This window comes from Marmota flaviventris, chromosome 3, assembly GCF_047511675.1.
Source record: "Marmota flaviventris isolate mMarFla1 chromosome 3, mMarFla1.hap1, whole genome shotgun sequence".
NCBI classification, from domain to species: Eukaryota; Metazoa; Chordata; class Mammalia; order Rodentia; family Sciuridae; genus Marmota; species Marmota flaviventris.
Genome location: NC_092500.1, coordinates 51009239 through 51031166, shown reverse-complemented (window position 1 = coordinate 51031166; position 21928 = coordinate 51009239).

Genomic DNA, 21928 nt, shown 5'->3' with positions numbered 1-21928 from the left:
TCCTTTATTATTTTTATCTTTCTACCTGGTGACTGCAGTTATAAGATGGATTTGTCTGGTGTCCCCTGAGGTAGCTGTAACAGCACAAATGAAAAAGCAATCTAAGTCAAAAAATCAGACAAGCTGAAATACAGAACAGAGAACAGATCATGGTGCACAACTAAGGGCATTTTATAATTAAATATTGGTTGATCTTGGTCAAAAACATCTTTTAAAAGTTAACCTTAAAATTCATCCTTACAAATCAGGACTTCAAGGAGTTGCCTACAGTTAAGTGAAAAGATCTTTGGGGAGAATAAATTTTCCACCATGAGGTATGGACTCTCCAGACTTGTGCTCCACCATCCATTTTTAGCCTACATGAAATTTTTTAACTTGCTGAATTTAGTAGACTCTGGGCTGTCGTTATCGGTTGGAAATAAAACAGTGCAGAGAGTGTGACTGAATACAATGCTTTTCTGTAGCAGGTAGAGATGGAGCCTATGTAACACTGCTAATGGGATCCACAGTAATGCATTAATTATAAAGGGAAATAGCAAAGTATACACCAGGGTAAAATACCAGTTCTAATGAGTTCTATCTGGAGGGACTGTTTTGTGGACATAACTAAGTTACACAGTGTGTAAATATGACAAAAACACTTCCAAGGCTAATCCAGCTAAAAGATAAGTGAATGCCAGGTTTTTAAGAGCATAACACACCCACAAATTTTGTTCTTTTGATACCAAATTAAAGCATTAGTGCTATTTTGTGATTCTTGGAAGGGAAATTCCATACCAGTTGTACCATCACTGCAGAGATTTCAGTAAAAGAGAAGGTTAGGAAATTTAATTTATTCACAGTGTAAAATGGAACCATTCTAAACAGCATGTTCAGGTACAAATTATCTCCAGTTGTCATAATCTTCTGGGTTCCATTATTCACTAACGATAATTTCATATCATTCTGAAATTGTACAGCCTAATTATTGGTGCAATTGCCAAACCATTAAATACTGAATCTTATGATATTTCTTTTTCTTTTGTGATGATAACTCAGGATTTTCAAAAAGAGCTGCACTGATAGCCAAGGGTAAATATTAATCTATGACCTTTTATTGTTTTTATTTTGTGTACCCTGGAGGAAAAATTTAAGATTCCAGCGTGCTTATGAATCCAAATATGCATGTTTATATTAACTCACTGGCAGCTCTGATGCTATTGCCTGAGACAGGAGGCAAAGCAATCCCTGACACTTTCATTATGCATTTGTCTAGCAGTTTGAAGAGAGAGAAATAATTTATGTGATTACTTATACCTACTTGGCCATTAAGATGTATTTCCCTAATAAAAAAAAGTTATCATTCTGTTTTAGAAGATGTGTTCTGACATGTTCCCATCTTTCTGTCTACCTCATATCCTGGCTTTATCATTCTTGATTTCAATAGTCATTTGAATGAATCAAGTAGCACCATTGCCTTGTGGTTAAAATGTCTCATCAATTACAACAAAACAAGCTTTCCATTTCACTTTAGTTCCTGTTCCTAAGGCCACCCTCTAGACCTCATTGCCACCTGCAACTGCTGCACATCAGAAATAATGTTATGTTGTTTTTTACTTTATAAAGACATCCTATTATTCAGTCTTTCTATTTTTTTCTGATATATCAATTACCATCTCAATCTACTCCATGTTTTTCCTTGCCTTGGCTAGGACAAGGATTCACCTGTATCCGTAACTGTGCTGTCAGGGATGTAGAACCCCTATTAAGTATTGCAAATAGAAGAAATTTCCCTTCGGGAATAATGCCAGCTCATGAATTCAGAACTGATTTCTACTGTTGGCAGTTAGACACACAGCCTTGGTCACCACATCAGTCAGCTCTGAGGTGGAGAAGCCCACTTATAACTTTTATCCCTGTTACCATGACCACCATGGATCACTTACTCTAGAATCACTCATTCTGGCACTGAATCATGAGTTGTTTTGAACAGTATTGTCTTGTGTGCCTTTGCATTTCCTGGTGCTCATGGAAGAATTCTGCAAACAATAAGAATTCTACATTCCATAAGTATTACATTGCTGGTGAAATGGTTGAAGGAAAGACAAGGTAAATTCCAAGTAGGCTTTAGAAGACTGGAATGATGCAGAAACAAAGGAAATCTTGCTTGATCTTAAGTACTTCTCTCAAGGAGATTTAAGATTGTCTCATGTACTGGAGAAATAACTTCTTTCAAGGAGATCATGATGTTTGAGATTGCTTAGCCAAGACATTTGCTCCTTGGACAGGGTCTAGAGGATCACCTTCAACTTGGCTGCTCAAACTCCATTTTCTGTGCAGTTGTGGTCAAGCAAGATCTCTCTGCCTGAAAAGGATCCACAGAATTTTTGTTAAATAGCTGGACATTATTGTATATTCATAATTAAGTTATCCTTTTTATATACCTTGATGCTCTTTTGGTTTACTCCTGTTCTCATGTATTGTATATGGATTTAACTAATTTAATTCCAAGATCAACTGGATTTCTACCTAATTGCCAACCCTGTTTAATGACGAGATCTAAAGGGATTGAGTGAGCAATCAACATTTATAGCTTGTCAGTAAAATAGACAGGAATTCAATTCTGGTCGTCTTTCCATTATACTTTTCTAGGTGGAAATACCTAATAATTATTTAGGCAAACTAGTTTTTAACATTTTTTTTTCAAGTGGCTTAAAACACGCACATACTTTGACAGATTATTGATACATCTATGAATTTATCATATGGAAATAAGCATAAAAGTTAAAAATCAACAGTTAAAAAATGTTTATTACTGCAATTTTATAATAGCAAATAGTTGAAAAGAACCTAAAAATGTCTAACAATAGGAAATATATTAAATATAACTAAATATAGTTATTAATATAATGTTCTGCAAGATTGTTCACCCTAGATTGCTAAGTGATAAAAAGCAGGTTACTTGACATTGAGGAAAATAGCATCCATTTTTTGCAAAAATAAAATGCATGGATGCATAATAAAGATGAGAATAAAATAAATGTATCTCAAAGAAAGCATATGTTAGAATTAAAATGATGTCCCCTTTCTTTTTGGCTTACCTATATTTTTCCAAATTTTACACAATGAGAATGTATTACTTTAATTTAAAAATGACTGTTACTACGAGAATCTTATTTGATGGGATTTGGGTAGATAATAAAAACCACATATGAACAATATATTGGTATTTTCATTATGTAGATTTCTTATGTAAGAAAGCTGCTTTTATCTCTCTACTTAACATATTATTAATTTCCTGTAGTGATATTCCACTGCTGTAGCTCTTTAAACTTATTAATTGCCTGTATTTCTATCCATAAAAATGCAGACAAGGCTTTTTTCTTGTTCTCTGGGAGAGATTATTGTAAGATATTGAGGATAACGACCCCTAAGCAAGTATTCAAGGAATAGCTTAATTTGTTAGGGTACTACAGCAATGTGATAATAATTATGATTTTGTTTCCAGTGTGGGAGAGTAAGCTGTGTGCTAAAGCCACAGACTGTACCTCTTCATAGTTCATCCTGTTCAATGCCACTATGATTGGAATGGAGAACCAGAGAAAACATGGGAGGATCGTCCTGAAATGTCTTTCCCCTCGTCAATCAGCAACACTGTATTGGTCAATTTTTTCACCGCTGTGACTAAAAGACCAGATCAGAACAATTGTAGAGAAGGAAAAGTTTATTTAGCAACTTAAGTTTCAGAGGGCTCAGTCTATAGACAGCAGGCTCCATTCCTCTGGGGTTGAGGTGAGGCAGAACATCATGGTGGAAGAGTATGGTGGAGGAAAGCAGATCACATGATGAAATCAGTAAGCAGAGAGAAAGACTCCATTTGTCAGATACAAAATATATACCATAAAGGCACATCCCCAATACCCACATTCTCCAGCCATACCACCACCAAGTTAATCCTATCAGGGGGATTAATTCAGTGATTGGATAAAGGCTCTCAGCCTGATCATTTCTCCTTCTTGCATTGCCTGACACATGAGCTTTTGGGGGACACCTCACATCCAAACCATAACAAACACCATGCTTGTGTGTGAAGTACAGCTGCAGTTGGATCAGGGATGCTAACATTTAATTTAAATTCAATTAAATTTCTAATTTAATTTCTAAATTCAAGGAATATAAAGCCAGTGTAATTAAAAGTAATGAAATGCAAAAGACTCTGGTCAGGTATTTGTTCTCCTATTCTGATCATCACACCCTTCTCTTTCCTCCAGGGTTTATTTGCTTATTTCTGACCTCCCTCCCAGACATTTCTACTCTGTTCAGCGGATTGTTCATTTGTTTGCAAAGAAACCATTCATTTTCAGCCTGCTCAATGTCAGTTCACCCTTTTCATTATCTTAGCAAAACCTAGCTCTCACCCAGAAGACGCTGTTAGCTTCCTTTACAACTCTGCTGAAAGATGCACATTTTTCCATAAGCTTGACACTTACAGATTTGACAGGAGGGGTCAGATCCCCCTAGCTCCATGCTATTGATTCTCTACCATTGGTCTCCTAGCCCAGGGCTGGCTTCACTAGTGCAGTCTCACAGGCTCCTGCAATTCTTGGGGTTTAATACTTTGCGGTTGCCATCTTGAAATTCACAACAATTCTTGTGGGCTGAATTACATATCCCCCCAAATTCATATGTTGAAGTCCACACCTTTCACTAATTCAGAATACTGTGATTGTATTTGAACATAGTATCTTTAAAGAGATAATTAGGTTAAACAAGGTCTTTGTGGTGAGTCCTAATTCACTATGATTGGTGTCTTTAAGAGATGAAAACAGACTGCACAGAGAAAAGACTGTGTAAAGACAGAGGGGCTTGGTAGCACGCTCGCCTGGCATGCGTGCGACCCGGGTTCGATCCTCAGCACCACATACAAACAAAGATGTTGTGTCCGCCGAAAACTGAAAAATAGATATTAAAAAATTCTCTTTAAAAAAAAAAAAAAAAAAGACAGAGGGGCAGTATATGGTGCTTTGCTGCAAGGTAATACAATGATTGAATGTTCTCATTTGTGTTTTTTAAGGGAACTCTGATGAAACAATGGAGCATGGACTAGGGATTCAGAGTCTCAGCTAGCCATGGAGTCCATCTTACAACTTCCCCACCTTCCTAGGACAGGTTTCTGGCATCCTGTTCCCCACACTCTACACCTCTGGTCCCACTAACCTTCCCCATCTGGTCCACTCCCGGGAGTGGAGTAAGCCCACGTGTGTTCCACCATTGCCCTCTGCCCTGGCCAGACAGGGGATTGGGTGTGAATGCAGACACAAATAGTAGAAGTTGGGTGAGCAGCTCCTGTGGCATCTTTGGGTAACACATGGCAGTACATCTCCCCTCCAAGTTGATAGTACCATGATGTGTTTGGTAGGTGACTTGGCAGGAGTGAGCCACTTGCCATCCTGATTCCAGTCCAATGTGCATCCTGGATAGAGGTTACCCATTCTTGCTTTTTTGCTTTTTTGCAGTGAGTTGGTGTTATAGTAAGCTTTTTCATTGCTGTGACTAAAAGACCCGACGAGAACAATTACAAAAGGCAGAAAAGTTTATTTGGGGGCTCACAGTTGCAGAGGTCTCAGTCCATAGACAGGAGGCTCCATTCCTCAGGGCTCAGGATGAGGCAGAATATCATGGGGGAAATGTGTGGAGGGAAGCAGATCACATGATTAGGAAGCAGAGAGAGAGAGACTCCGCTCACCAGATACAAAATATATACCCAAAAGGCACACCCCCATTGCCCACCTCCTTCAGCCACATCCTAATGGCCTTCAGTTATCACTCAGTTAATTCTGTCAGGGGATTAATTCACTGATTAGGTTAAGGCTATAACCCCCAATCATTTCTTCTCTGAACCTTCTTGCATTATCTCACACATGAGGTTTTGGGAGACACTTCACATCCAAACCATAACAGTTGGGATGATTGGGATGATAGGCTGTGGGAAGGAGAGACTGATTTCTCAGCTTCCAAATGGGGTGTAGTACATCAGGGGAGGCAGAGCTCAGAAGTCTGCGGGCTATGCCCTGAGGCATGGGACAGAGCCCTTGCTGGGCATCTGTCAGCGTCTGAGCTACCTCTGTAAGGATCCCCATGTCCAAGCCAACCCAACATGAAATAGCAATAGAAACAAGTGAGGAGAGAGATTGTAGGAGAAAGGCAACCTTTTTTACTTTACTACATTGAACAGCACTATATTCTAGCTCCTACATTTTCTTTTAACTTTGGGTCCCTCAAGTTACATAAAGCCAGCCATGCTCAGCCCCATAAGAAAATGTCACCACTTTAGGGCTCATACAATCTGGTTATTTCATCCTTTCCACTTCTCCTCTGTACTTTCAATTTACTCCCTTCACCTAGTATACTTATCTCCCTCCCAGTCACCATGGTGTGGTCATCCATTGTTAATGTGCCAGCCATCTTCAAAGCTAACTGTCCGTTTCATGGACCTCAAAATCCAGTGTAGACAAATAATTTCCTTTATGGCCACCCTCATCTTTCTCATCACTCTACAGTTCCGCCTCTCAACCTTTGCACTGAGACCAAGTGCATAGACTTAGGGGCAAATCAACCAAAGTAGGACACCAGGTAAGTTAGCTATTGCATTTGAGCCTCAGTTTCTTTGTAAAGTAGGGAGAATAGTGTTGACTTTATAGGTTTGTTGTAAGGGTTAAATAAAATAATATGGATGATGTGCTTAGCAGGATGCCTGGCACTGAAGACGTTCTCATTAGGTGGTGAGTGCTTTCCTTTGAATCAGGCTGTCACTCTCTGACTTCTATCAGAATTGGCCCCTAACACCATGACCTCAGAACCTCCATTTCTTCCTTTTCCCTCAGTCTCTCATGACACCCTTCCCCTGCCCACCTCCACCAGGCTTCACTTCTTATTTTTAAGACAGCAGCCTCCTCAGTTTCTTTTCTGCCTTATTTGATCTGCAAAGTGCCAGCCCAGTGATGTACTTTCGCTGTACCCAAGCACTATTAGAATCACCTGTAGCACTGTGCTGACTCCGGGCCACCTGGCATCTAGAGTCCCCACCTTGGCCTCTCTGCTGCTCAGCAGCCCTTTATGTCTCAGGCCATGCCGGCCCCTTTCTGCACAGTGGCTGTTGGAAGGCCGGCCTCCAGCCTCCTTGCCTTTCTATCCTCCTACTCGACCTGGCCCCTGAGCCTGCTTTCAACTTCACAGGGGAAAAAGCAGGCATCAGATGGCCCCTCCTTTGCTTATCAACAGATCAACATCCCAGGCATCCGCACTCCCTCCCTGCCAACCCAAGGATTTTCTCCTGCACTCTGGATCCCTTTTCTCTCCTTTGCTCAGCCAATTATCCTTTACGCTTCACCGTCCACCACTTACTTTATATATCTGCTTCTCCACAATGTACACACCTGATTATAACTTTTCAATATTTAGGAGGAAAATCCCTTCCTTAAACACAGATCTTCATCTAACTTCCTTGTCTTCTCAGCTGGGCTCTTCAGAAAGCAGATTTTACTGACTCGCCCTTCCTCTTTCCTCTTTATTCCTCAGCTCCTTCGGTAAAAGGTTTGTCATCCTCTATACTCCAGTTTCAGACAATCAATGGCCTCCTAAGGGTCAATCCTAACCTAAGGGTCAATACTAAGGCACCGCCTCACTCGGTTCTCTCAGCTGCTGACATCGTTGAACAGTTTCTTCTGAAAAATCTCAAATCGCCAACCCCTTGCTCTTCCCCCTCCAGAATACAGCTCTCCCTTGGTTAGAGTTCCACCACTTTGATCTTACTGCCTCCTTCACCTCTTCCTCCTCTGCTATTTACCTCAGAGGTTGCCATGTTCTGGGCTTCTACCTCTGCCCTGCTTCTCTTCTCTCATCCCCCCTCCCCTGCTTTGCTCTGCTCTCCTCCTCTCCCCCCTTCCTTTTTCTCCTGTCCTCTCTCTTATTCTCTCTCATGACCTCTCTTGATAAATTCATTTACTCCTGTGACTTTAACTACCCACTATATTTTCTGATGACTCCCAAAACCCTGGGCTCCCGGTTCTCGGAATCCGCGTAGTATCAATCAGGCACAAAGTTTGCCAGTTGAATTGGGAAACTCAGTTCAGCTCCATAAGCCTCAGTTTCCTCATCTGTAAATGAGATTAGTAATATACCTGTTAGGCTTATGTTTGACCTACTTCCCAGTTCTAACTTTGCTCCCTGACTTGAAATAAATCTTCTAGTCTATTTTACTCAAAATTTTGGAGGCCTTCAAATAGTCAAAGAAGTCCATTTTGAAACAGTCTCCCATACCTATGTAAGACGAGTTAACAGGAACAATCTGAACGCAGTTAATGTACAGTGTCTGTAAACTCCTTTAATATGCAGAAAGCATATCTGGGGAGCACTGTCCACCTAGGCTTGCCTTACCCAATGAAACCACTGGCAGTTCCAGAAAGCACCATGCTGCTTTAGCCTCTCTATGTGAATGGCTTTTCTTCTTTGCCACCTTCCTCTGCCAGCCACCCCAATCATTTCTCCATCAGCCCACTAGTAGATTGACCGCTTCCCACTCGATCTCTCCTGCAGCACTGATCAAATTTTACTGATGCCTACTTATCAACCATCCTGAACTTTATTTTTCTGTCATGTCTTTGTCCCAGAGCCCAGCACAATGCTGGGCATACAGCAGATATTAAGCATCCGTACTTGGATTGACCAAATAAAAAACAATGGAGAAATGCTTCACAGAATTCCACTAGGGGTCACTTTCTCTACATGTTAGGCAGAAATAGTTCAGGCGCTTGGTGAATCAGCTCTATGAAAAATTCAGCTTTGTGTTTAATTTTTAAAGTCATTTGTTGTTTATTTAATGGAAACTGAAATTCTGCCATGTCGTACAAGCCTCGAAGCACTGTATGAATGTCAGCTCTATCTGATTTTATGGATAATGTCAATATTCATGTTTGTGTAAAAAATGAAATTGAATATGGCATTTAATTTTGCATATTAAGAATTCAGATCACTGAACTCACATAAAAGGTTACTGCCTGTTTTTAAGTGATTATCCTTAGATAAGGTTCATATTTAATTAGTTCATTTAAAATATATTTCTAAATGATCTCAAAGACCTGTGCTAAGTGTTTATTTTCCACACTTACTCTCATTTAACATCAGTTGCAAAATTAATGATCATTCCTACTGATCATCTTGATCTGTTTACTACCCCAGAACTTTTGCGAGGGGGAGGTGACAATGAAAATCAAAGTAAGAGCAGCAGAGGAATGGGACCAGGTGGAGGGAGGAGGGAAGGAAAAGGCGCAGTGATATTGATGAAATTCTATTGTTATATTGTGTGCATGTACGAATATGTAACAACAAATCCCACCATTATGTACAACCATAATGCACCAATAAAAATATGAAAAAAATAAGAGTAGGTGATCAGTTAGAAGCTGATTTCAGTAGCAATTAATAGCCACTTAAATACAACACAAATATCCTTAGCACAGACATAGTGCTTAAATATTTGGGCTGATTTCCTCAAATTCAATATTCTTGACTCATCTTCAGAACAGCCATGGCACCAAGATTCTGTTTTTAAGGAAAAATATTGTTCTTGGTAACATTAAACTTGTAATGGCACAGTGAATGGCTAAATACAGAGCTTATATTCTCTGTCAAAGGTTTAGAAAACACAGAGACATCAATCAATGATTAAACAGCATGAGGCAAGAGCACAGGGAAGGAATTACTAAAAGGATGGTCGCCTGATAATATTGGGCTGTGAGGAATATTTTCCATAAACTTTGGGAAAGCCTTCCTATGAGACGTCTCCCTCTCATCACAGAAGTCTCTAATCTCCAATGTCCATGGTTGCAGGTCATTTCTTTATTGTATGCCAGGAAAATTCTATCTACACCAAATAAACTTAGTCTCTGTGTGTGAGCATTTTGCACAGAAATTTTCCTATTAGGAATATTCTCGCCATTTTGGAAAAATCTCCACATTTACCTAACTGCAGCAAGTCTTTGTTTCTTAACATTGATTTGTCATTGTTGCTGCTGTTATTACTCTTGGATTTTGTGCCCATCTCTGCATCGATTCCAGAAAGAATTCTTGGAGCAAACATAGCCAGTCTGAGCTCTGCTTTGAATCTCTAGAACAAGCTGCCCACAAAGGAGCGACCTCGACCTCTTCCTCTTCCTCTGTACGTGAACAGCAGGGTGACTATAGGTTTGGCTCCATCCCTTCCTCAGAGACAAACCTTCTCTCACCTCTCAGATTAAGTTAAACTTGTTTTAAGTCCTCTTTTAACTCTATATACATCTCCTTTTTATTATTTACATGGAGTTTCTGGTGATTTTTTGATTAATAACTGTCTGTCAAATTCAGCTGAGAGCTCCAGGAGAGCTGGATGTGAGTCTTTGCCCAGCAGAGTGTCTGGCATGAAATAAACACTCAATACATAAATGCATAAAGTGAGTAAATAAGTGCATGCATGAATGTTACAAGGGATGAATAAATAATTTAACCTGTAATACCATCTAGTTGTTATGAAACAGTAGAGAATAAATATATGTTACTGTTTCTCCTAGTAAGACTTGAGATGACAGACATAGGCAGAAGTATTTTGACTTTGAACCCTGTCTAGAGAAAAATTCTATCTTCAGTGTCTTCCCATTCTTTTGAGGCAGTACTCCCAACTATAGAATGCAGGATTCCTTAGGAAACTTCTGGAAGTGGAAAAAAGGTCCTGGATTATTTTGGATGGGTGGGTATGAGACAAAGAAAGCCAAAATGTTCTCTATGATAAAGAAACAGAAATGTTAAGTGTTTTCCTTTGCAGCCTAAGAAATCTGTGATTTGGAATTCTCAGTGCAAGGAAGAGGATAGATGGGAAAGGGGATTCAGTAGGGAGGAATCCCTACTCAGGAATATGTCACCTCAGGAATATGTCACCAAGTGAAAGATAAAATGCTACTCCTCCTCTCCCATGTACTACTGACATCATTTACTAATCCAGAATACAGTCTGAGTGTGCAAGTACATTGCTTATTTGATCTTCATGAGAACCCTAGGAAACAAGTTTACTGTCTCCTAATTTTATAGATGAGGAATCTAAGACCCCTAAGTCAAGGAATTCACCTGAAGAGACACAGCTGGTAAGTGGCTAGTGATGTAGCAACCTCTACTAAGGAAGGGTGAGGCATTTTAATGATTCTAAAGCCTGAGATTTAAAATTTTTTACTGTATTTTTTAATTTTTATTTTGTTGCGGTGCTGACAATTAAACCCAGGGCTTCATGCCTGCTAAGAAAATGTTCTACTACTGAACTATATCCCTAACCCTTTTTATTTTTTGAGATAGCATCTTCTAAATTGCCCAAGAGGGCAGTCTCCCAAGTAGCTGAGATTATAGGCAGGCACCACTATACCTGGCCTAAGTCTTAGCTATTTGAGGCTCAACCCAAATGATGTTCATCTGTGCTAGGTGCTGTGGCTACATGGTGAACAAGAGAAATTCCTCATCTTCTAGGAATCCACATTAAAATAAGGGTATTGAATAATTAAGGAAGCTATTTAAGTGAAATATTATGAATACTTTGATAGAAAAAAATGGTATAGGAATATTTATGTGTTGTTACACACGGAGAGCTCAAAACAGTGTAGGGCTTGCAGTAGGCATTATAATTTTTATCATGATAAATATCATCATTAGGAAAAATGCCTACACAGAATGAGAAACTTTTCCAATGGGGGGAATAAGGAAGCCTTCTCAGGGGAATTTGCACCTGTACAAAGACCTGGAGGCAAGAGAGAGCCCATCAAATGGGATGAACTGCATGAAGTTCAGTGTGGTTGGAGCTTAGGATGATGTGAAAGACAGCAGCAACAGGAGAGAATATAAACTCAGGAGTTAGACTCATACTAGCTCAGAAACTTCTAATCATGTTTTATGCTGTGGACAGTGAGAGATATTGATGGGGTTAATTTTAGGATGACCCTAGATGCATTGTGAATGGCTATTTCTGGCTGTTCAGAGGAGAATGTCTCCATGGCCTCTTGTCCCCTTAACCACCCGTGCTACTGTCTTCTACATAACCCTCTGTCCATCACCTCCTTCACTCTCCAGAATGTTCTAACATTCTCCTGACCACTTCACTCTAATTTGACCACACAGCTATGACCTTCCACTTGTAAGATGTTCTGAACTCAGTGCTGTTTCCTGCAGCTTCACAACAAAAGACTGAAAGAAAATAGAGTGGAGTTATTGCACAAAATACAAACCAGAATGAGGTAGCAGATTTCTCCCTTAACCCACAGCCCACTGTGTCCAGCGTCCTTGTCCCTGCCAGCTGCCATGTGGCTAGATGTGCTTTCATTTACAATAGATCTCTTCACCTGGTGCCTGTCCTTCCTATTCCTTGAGACCCCAATCCTCTGTCCTCTGCTCCTTTCCCATGTTAGCTGTCATTCAAAGAAGTCCTAACAGGACAGTGCCCCTTTCCATTTTATCCACACCAGTTTTATTTTTTTAATTCCCACTAGGCTCTGGGTCTTGACTTTGCATAACCAAGAGGCTCCCAAAATGAACTCTGCTATACTTTCCCAGTCGTATTTTTCCTTCCTGCTCTCCATATTTTATAAGAACACAGAAATCCTCAAAGCCTAAGTGACTTCAAAGTTCAATAGGTTGTCAGTGATAACTTTTAGAGCAGAGCATTTTTTTTTTCTTGAGACTTCTGACTTCCAGTCCCATATATGTTTTGTCCAAATCTCCTTCTTCCATCTTGAGAGGTCCTTGAGGATGTGGAAGTGTTAGGTCGCTCATCTCAGTGCCTGCAGCGTATTAAGATTATGCTTCATGAATGTTTGCTAAATGGATGTGTTTCATTCACGTTCCTTCAACATTCTTTAGATGAGGTTAATTATAGGATGACACTGGCTGCATTGTGGAGAAGGGATCAGAGCCCAAGCTACCCTGCCTTTCCCTTCAGTGCCAGTGACCACTTATGGCCAGTAGAGGACAGCAGAAACACAAAAGCACTGGCCCTGGAGGGGCTTGCTGAAGTTCTGCAGCCAAGTTGTAGCCAGACACATCATGGAATACAGTGGGTGGTTGTCAGATTTAGCAAATAAAAACACAGGATACTATGGGACATACTTATATTAAAATTATTTGTTCTTTTCTGAAATTCAATTCACCTAGGTTTCCCACATTTTTCCTGAAACCCCAACAAGTGCTATTGCACATGAACCTGATACTCAAGAAGTGGCTATCAGAAACACATTAGCAGGAATTTGCCCGGGACAGCATATGGTGAACTTACAAAAAGCAAATGTGAATGCTTATCGTACAAGGGATTGGCTAACTCAAGTCAATATCACAGGCTGCCCTGGAGGACAGACTCTACAGTGGACAATGGAACGATCAGGGTGACATGGCCTTCCTCTGTCACCTCCTGTATGGGGTGTGGTCCTCTATGCATGCCATGCAAAAAATGGTGACAGTGGAAATAAAATATGCAAAACCTCAGTATGTGATTCCAGATCAAGTAATCATTATTTAACTGGAAACATTAGCAATTATAACTTGTAATAACCCCCCTTCCTTGACCTTGGGGGTTTTTCAATTTGCATAACAATCCATGTCCCTTATTCCAGAATCTTAGTTTTCCACGTAATTTTTTGCAACATTTTCTCTTCCCTAAGGCTCATTTTCTTTTGAGAAACCTCCTATACTTCCGCTTTGTTAAATATACCTTTCTCTAATTAGATGAGGATATTCATTCTTAATTCAATTGATAAACACAAACATTGAATAATTTGAAACACACATTCATTTAGGTCCACATATACTGAGTATCTACTGTGTAGAAGAAAGTTTTCACCATTTGGAAACTTTTATTCTAAGCCAGACGTGGCAGCATACACCTGTAATGCCAGCTACCTGAGAGGTTGAGGAAGGATTGAAAGATCAAAGCCAGCCTCAGCAACTCAAAATAAAAAATAAAAATAAAAAAGAGGGCTGGAGTTTTCACCATTTGGAAACTTTTATTCTAAGCCAGGCATGGCAGCACACACTTGTAATCCCAGCCACCTGAGAGGTTGAGGAAGGATTGAAAGATCGAAGCCAGCCTCAGCAACTTTAGTGAGGCCCTAAGCAACTTAGTGAGACCCTGTCTCAAAATAAAAAAAAAAACAAAAATGAGGGCTGGAGTTGTGGCTCAGTGGTAGAGCGCTCACCTAGCGCGGGTGAGGCACTGGGTTCCATCCTTAGCACCACATAAAAATAAATAAGTAAAAATAAAGTAATTTAAAAAATTAAAAAGAGTGGGGGATATGGCTTAGTGATTAAGCATCCTCCTGGGTTCAACCCTGGTACATAAATAAATAAATTCTTACTAAATAAAATAAATCACTAGACACCAGAGTAGAGATCCTCTGCATCTATGAATCCTAAGATGTTAGAACCTAGGAATCAGGCATTTGGTCCAGTCTCCTCAAATATGGCTGGGGAATGCCAGGCCCAGAATGTAAAGGCTTGCAGCAAGTTTCACACAGAACTTGTGATAGGACTGGGGTTTGAACTCTTATGCATGCCTCCTTGCATTCAGTTTGGTACTACAAATGCTGTCACAATGCGTTAGCATTCAAAGCTCTTCTGGGCCAGACCCCCAGTGCAGTTTTCCAATCCCCTATTCCATTCACTCCCAATATACATCCTCCTTAATTAGATTATAGACACTTTTCTGGCAAGGGCTCTTATGTGCCTAAACTTAGGTTCTGCAGGACCAGATAGGATTCAGCGTCCTTTGGCTGGTAACTCTTTTCTCCCATGAAACCCTTTAGGTCCGTGACTTTATAACCATTTCCTCTTCTGGTGGTTCTCTTTCTGCCTCTTTCGCTCATGTCTTTCTCTATCCTGAAGAAGGAATGTTCCTTTGAATTTACTCTATCACTCTCCCTCCACAACCTCATCAACTACCATTGTTTTGTTGCCATAAAACCACCTCTCTGACTCCCAAACTCTATCTTCAGTTCTGACACTTCCCTAGGATCTAGACATTCAAGTCTTATCTAGATATCTCTTTTCAGATGTTCCACAGATTCCTCAAACGTCCAAAACTTCTCTATCTTTTGCACAAGCTGTTTTCTCTTCCTGTATTCCAGGTCTTGCTAGTAACATCATTGTTCATCCAAATTTTCTTGTTCCCTTTATTCCTATAATTGCTCACCAAGCTCTTTCAAGTCTGTCCTTAAAATTCCTTGACCCCATTACCTCCTCTCACTCCTCCTGCCTTGGATAAGGCCAGGAGTCAGAGATTCCAATGCCTAGAGGAAGTGAATAAGAGAAAGAGAACACGTCATTAAGAAGGGTGAGTGAGGACTGTGCCCAAATAGAGTCAGCAGGCCTCACTTAAAGGAGACATAAAACACTTAGTTTAAGCAAACTCTTGCCATGAGGGAATTCTGGTCCACTATTGCCAGATATTCCAAAATTAGGAGAAGCTTATATTTTTAATGTGAAATCTTCTGATTTTTAAACATGCCAAGTTATTTAATTAAATGTTTTTGTTTTTATTGTGGGTGGACACAATACCTTTATTTATTTTTATGTGGTATTGAGGATCAAACCTAGTGCCTCACATATGCTAGGTAAGTGCTCTACCACTGAGCCACAACACTAGCCCATATTTAATTTAAAAAAAACAAACAGTTTGGATGGGAAAAAAGCACACCCAGCCCCTGCCATAATGCCTGTGGGTAGATTCTATCTTTGCTGATCAGTTTGCAACTCATGTGTAAGCTCTCCTCCATTTTTGCATAGACTATTGCACAAGTTTCCAAAGAAGTCTTCCTCATCCACTCCATTGTCAGAGTGATTGTGTACAGATGTAGTGGTAATGATGTTGATAATCAAAATTTTAATTCTGAGAATTCACTATGTGCCATTTATTTAATCCTCCAAATAGTCCTATGCGGTACTATCATTATCACCGTTTCCAGATTAAGTACTTCTTAAAGTCTAACCTTAGAGTTGTGCTTTTATTGACCTTTTCTATCATTTTTTTTTCCACCTGTGGCTTTCCATATTCTAATCTGGTGGTTTTTAATCTTTTGTGGAGCCTTGATCTTCCGGCAAACACTACAGAAAGACTCCAGAAAATCCTTACTTGATTTTTTGTCACCCTACTCTGAAGTGCTTTCAAAGCAGTTCTACGATCTCCTCTGGTACATGGAACCAGCTGAGATTGGCAAGGCCTTCTGGGTGGTGTGCCCCAAGCATGGACTGGGGTTATATGTGGACCTCAGTCTGTTTCTCCCTTTTGGAGTTTCTCTGGCCAGTTCTAGGGATGGTGTGAGCCAGTTGCTCTGAGGGGGTTATATGACTCATGCCTGCGCAGTCTTCCTGGGGCTCTGACATCAGGCCCAGTTCTAGAAGGGGTGCTGGCAAGCCAGTCACTCCCACTGGATAATGCATATTTTTAGAAGGATTATATGAAATTATTGTCATGGCACTGACATGCTAATTTAGAATAGCTTAAATTATTTAATATACATGGGAGCCCAGTAAAAAGTATTTGTGTCTTAGGAAAGGTGTCATGTAACATAATAATGGATAATTCAAAGAGTGTTCAAAAGAACAGGCACGATATAGGGATTAATTACACATACTAATATCTTACTGTCATCTTTTCAGGTGAATTCTCCTACTTCAGAAACGTCCCGAAAAATGATCATAACCATCATTTGGCAATAATATCGTTTCACAAAACACTAATAGATGAAGCTTTTTCAAAAGCAGTGTAGGAGCTGTAAGGAAGCACCTTTTTCTTGAAATATGAAGTCATGGTCAAGTGTTAAGGGAACGGTGTCAATCAACAATAATCTGTCCCAAACAGAGCCAGCCAGGAAAGTACAGAACATTCATTTCTCCTACCTGTGCACTATTAATCTTAGACCCGGTGTTTAGAGTTCTTACAAATTGATCCAACAGCTGTGAAAAATCAAGTAACCTCCTTAAAAACAAAACAAAAACCCTCCTTGCAATGTGAGTTATTTATCATCTATTGATAATGTGATGTTGTGTTGTCTTTATAATTGTTTTGAATTTGGCCAAAGGTCCCAGAGAAGTGTGTATCTGTTTGACAAGTATCAAAATACAACAGAGGTAGCAAATCAAGGCTGATTCCACTGTGCTGCAGTGTGAGCCTCCTGCCTCCAGGGCTCACCTGGGAATTTGAGGAGGTTCTCCAAACATTCTGTGTTTTCTTTCATCCAAAATGGAATTCAGGGTTTTGTTGAGTACCTTAAAGAAGTCTGCCACTGAGTAAAATGTGTTATGGCACTGAGGCTTTCTTTTTGAAAGGAGATTTTTCATATTCTTTTAAAGTTGCTCTGCAGCTGCTTCCTTTATCCTGTAACTTTCTGTATTCTCCTCCTTGTCCCTCTTCAGTCATTCATTTCTCTCTCTCTCTCTCTCTCTCTCTCTCTCTCTCTCTCTCCCCCCGCCCCCTTCTTCCTTGTAATTCCAATTTAGTTGATCAGAACTTACTTTACTCCAGTATTTCATAAGCTAGATGAAGGTTCTTTTTTTCTCCTTGGTCAGAAGTAGATATTATATTTAGAATTTTCTTGCAAATAGAGGGGGTTTTCCAGCCATTTTTCCAGCAAATAGAGGGGGTTTTCCAGCTTACCTGTTAGTGTGAAAGCAGTTTGTCTTCTGTGTGAGACGGACCTGAGGAATGCTCAAATATATTTCTGCCCCACCAAGTTCGTCTATTTCATGTTTTACAGATCACAGATTGCATAAACATGTCTTTTTCACATGTTCTCTGATTTTCATTCTTTCTTTTCAATAATTAATTCCATAGCCAATATAACACAATATCTCATCCCTGTCACTTTTAGTATCTCTGCATCTATTTCAATTGACCACTCTCTCTGAAACAGCAAACCTCCCGCAGTCACTCTCTATCCCCTTAGTGTCTTTTATCTTTGCTCCTAGTACCCATCTGCACTTAATATTTATTTTTGTATGCTGTTTGACAGGGATATGGTCTATTTTGATTATTTATTTTCTTCTCCAGTATCCAGAACAGTAAACTATCCTAAAATATTTATTGACTGAATAAATGAATTATAATAACCTAGTTCTTCTTTACTAATAATTTCCTAACATTTTGCTGCCTTATTTCCTTTTCTTTCTTTTTCTTTTTTATTAATCATATAAGATTATAAAATGCCTAATAAAGTCCAACCTGACCACCTAGGGATTGATCCCCAGTGCCAACTCTTTGTGGTAGCAGAGTTTTTTTTTTTAAATTAATTAATTAATTAATTTTTTATTGGTTGTTCAAAACATTACAAAGCTCTTGACATATCATATTTCATACATTTGATTCAAGTGGGTTATGAACTCCCATTTTTACCCTGTATACAGATTGCAGAATCACATCGGTTACACATCCACGTTTTTACATACTGCCATACTAGTGACTGTTGTATTCTGCTACCTTTCCTATCCTCTACTATCCCCCCTCCCCTCCCCTCCCATCTTCTCTCCCTACCCCATCTACTGTAATTCATTTCTCTCCCTTGTTTTTTTTCCCCTTCCCCTCACAACCTCTTATATGTAATTTTGTATAACAATGAGGGTCTCCTTCCATTTCCATGCAATTTCCCTTCTCTTTCCCTTTCCCTCCCACCTCTCGTCCCTGTTTAATGTTAATCTTTTTCTCATGCTCTTCCTCCCTGCTCTGTTCTTAGTTGCTCTCCTTATATCAAAGAAGACATTTGGCATTTGTTTTTTAGGGATTGGCTAGTTTCACTTAGCATAATCTGTTCTAATGCCATCCATTTCCCTGCAAATGCCATGATTTTGTCATTTTTTAGTAATGAGTAATACTCCATTGTGTATAAATGCCACATTTTTTTTATCCATTCATCTATTGAAGGGCATCTAGGTTGGTTCCACAGTCTAGCTATTGTGAATTGTGCTGCTATGAACATCGATGTGGCAGTATCCCTGTATTAAGCTCTTTTAAGGTCTTTAGGGAATAGTCCGAGAAGGGCAATAGCTGGGTCAAATGGTGTTTCCATTCCCAGCTTTCCCAGGAATCTCCATACTGCTTTCCAAATTGGCCGCACCAATTTGCAGTCCCACCAGCAATGTACAAGTGTACCCTTTTCCCCACATCCTCGCCAGCACTTGTTGTTGTTTGACTTCATAATGGCTGCCAATCTTACTGGAGTGAGATTGTATCTTAGGGTGGTTTGATTTGCATTTCTCTGACTGCTAGAGATGGTGAGCATTTTTTCATGTATTTGTTGATTGATTGTATGTCCTCCTCTGAGAAGTGTCTGTTCAGGTCCTTGGCCCATTTGTTGATTGGGTTATTTGTTTTCTTATTGTTTAATTTTTTGAGTTCTTTGTATACTCTGGATATTAGGGCTCTATCTGAAGTGTGAGGAGTAAAGATTTGTTCCCAGGATGTAGGCTCCCTATTTACCTCTCTTATTGTTTCTCTTGCTGAGAAAAAACTTTTGAGTCTGAGTAAGTCCCATTTGTTGATTCTAGTTATTAACTCTTGTGCTATGGGTGTCCTATTAAGGAATTTGGAGCCCGACCCCACAATATGTAGATCGGAGCCAACATTTTCTTCTATCAGAGCAGAGTCTCTGATTTGATATCAAGCTCCTTGATCCATTTTGAGTTAACTTTTATGCATGGTGAGAGAAAGGGATTCAGTTTCATTTTGTCGCATATGGATTTCCAGTTTTCCTAGCACCATTTGTTGAAGATGCTATCCTTCCTCCATTGCATGCTTTTAGCCCCTTTATTGAATATAAGATAGTTGTAATTTTGTGGATTGATCTGTGTCCTCTATTCTATACCATTGGTCCACCCACCTGTTTGGTACCAGTACCATGCTGTTTTTGTTACTACTGCTCTGTAGTATAGTTTGAAATCTGATATCGCTATACCTCCTGATTCACACTTTCTGCTTAGAATTGCTTTTGCTATTCTGGGTCTTTTATTTTTCCATATGAATTTCATGATTGCTTTATCTATTTCTATAAGAAATGCCATTGGGATTTTGATTGGCATTGCATTGAACCTATAGAGAACTTTTGGTAATATTGCCATTTTGATGATGTTAGTTCTGCCTATCCATGAACAGGGTATATTTTTCCATCTTCTAAGATCTTCTTCTATTTCTCTCTTTAGGGTTCTGTAGTTTTCATTGTATAAATCTTTCACCTCTTTTGTTAGGTTGATTCCCAAGTATTTTATTTTATTTTTTGAGGATATTGTGAATGGGGTGGTTTTCCTCATTTCCATTTCAGAAGATTTGTTGCTGATATACAGGAATGCCTTTGATTTATGCGTGTTGATTTTATACCCTGCCACTTTGCTGAATTCATTTATTAGCTCTAATAGTTTCTTTGTAGACCCTTTTGGGTCTTCTAGGTATAGGATCATATCATCCGCAAATAGTGATAATTTAAGTTCTTCTTTTCCTATCTTAATGCCTTTAATTTCTTTTGTCTGTCTAATTGCTCTGGCCAGTATTTTGAGAACTATATTGAATAGAAGTGGTGAGAGAGGGCATCCCTGTCTTGTTCCAGATTTTAGAGGGAATGCCTTCAGTTTTTCTCCATTTAGAATGATGCTAGCCTGAGGCTTAGCATAGATAGCTTTTACAATGTTGAGGTAAGTTCCTGTTATCCCTAGTTTTTCTAGTGTTTTGAACATAAAGCGATGCTGTACTTTGTCGAATGCTTTTTCTGCATCTATCGAGATGATCATATGGTTCTTATCTTTAAGTCTATTGATGTGGTGAATAACGTTTATAGGTTTCCGTATATTGAACCAGCCTTGCATCCCAGGGATGAATCCTACTTGATCATGGTGCACGATCTTTTTGATATGTTTTTGTATCTGACTTGCCAGAATTTTATTGAGGATTTTTGCATCTAAATTCATTAGGGATATTGGTCTGTAGTTTTCTTTCTTTGAGGTGTCTTTATCTGGTTTGGGAATCAGGGTGATATTGGCCTCATAGAATGAATTTGGAAGTTCTCCCTCTTTTTCTATCTCCTGAAACAGATTGTAGAGTGTTGGTATTAGTTCTTCTTTAAAGTTCTTGTAAAACTCTGCTGTATATCCGTCCAGTCCTGGGCTTTTCTTGGTTGGTTGTCTTTTGATGGCTTCTTCTATTTCCTCACTTGATATTGGTCTGTTTAGGTTGTTTATATCATCCTGACTCAATCTGGGTAGTTCATATGTCTTAAGGAATTTATCAATGCCTTCACTATCTTCTATTTTATTAGAGTATAGGGTTTCAAAATAATTTCTAATTATTTTCTGTATTTCTGAATTGTCTGTTGTAATGTTGCCTTTTTCATCCCATAAGCTAGTAATTTGGGTTCTCTCTCTTCTTCTCTTTGTTAGCGTGGCTAGTGGTCTATCAATCTTATTTATTTTTTCAAAGAATCAACTTTTAGTTTTGTCAATTTTTTCGATTGTTTCTTTTGTTTTGATTTCACTGATTTCAGCTCTGATTTTAATTATTTCTTGCCTTCTACTGTATTTGCTGCTGATTTGTTCTTCTTTTTCTAAGGCTTCGAGGTGTGGTGTGAGGTCATTTATTTGTTGGCTTTTCCTTCTTTTAAGGAATGAACTCCATGAAATGAATTTTCCTCTTAGTACTGCTTTCATAGTGTCCCAGAGATTTCAATATGTTGTGTCTGAGTTTTCATTTACCTCTAAGAATTTTTTAATTTCCTCTTTGATGTCTTCTGTAACCCTTTGTTCATTCAATAGCATATTGTTTAATCCCCATGTGATGTAGGATTTTTTCTTTTTCATTTTATTATTGATTTCCAATTTCATTCCATTATGATCAGATAAAATGCATGGTAGTATCTCT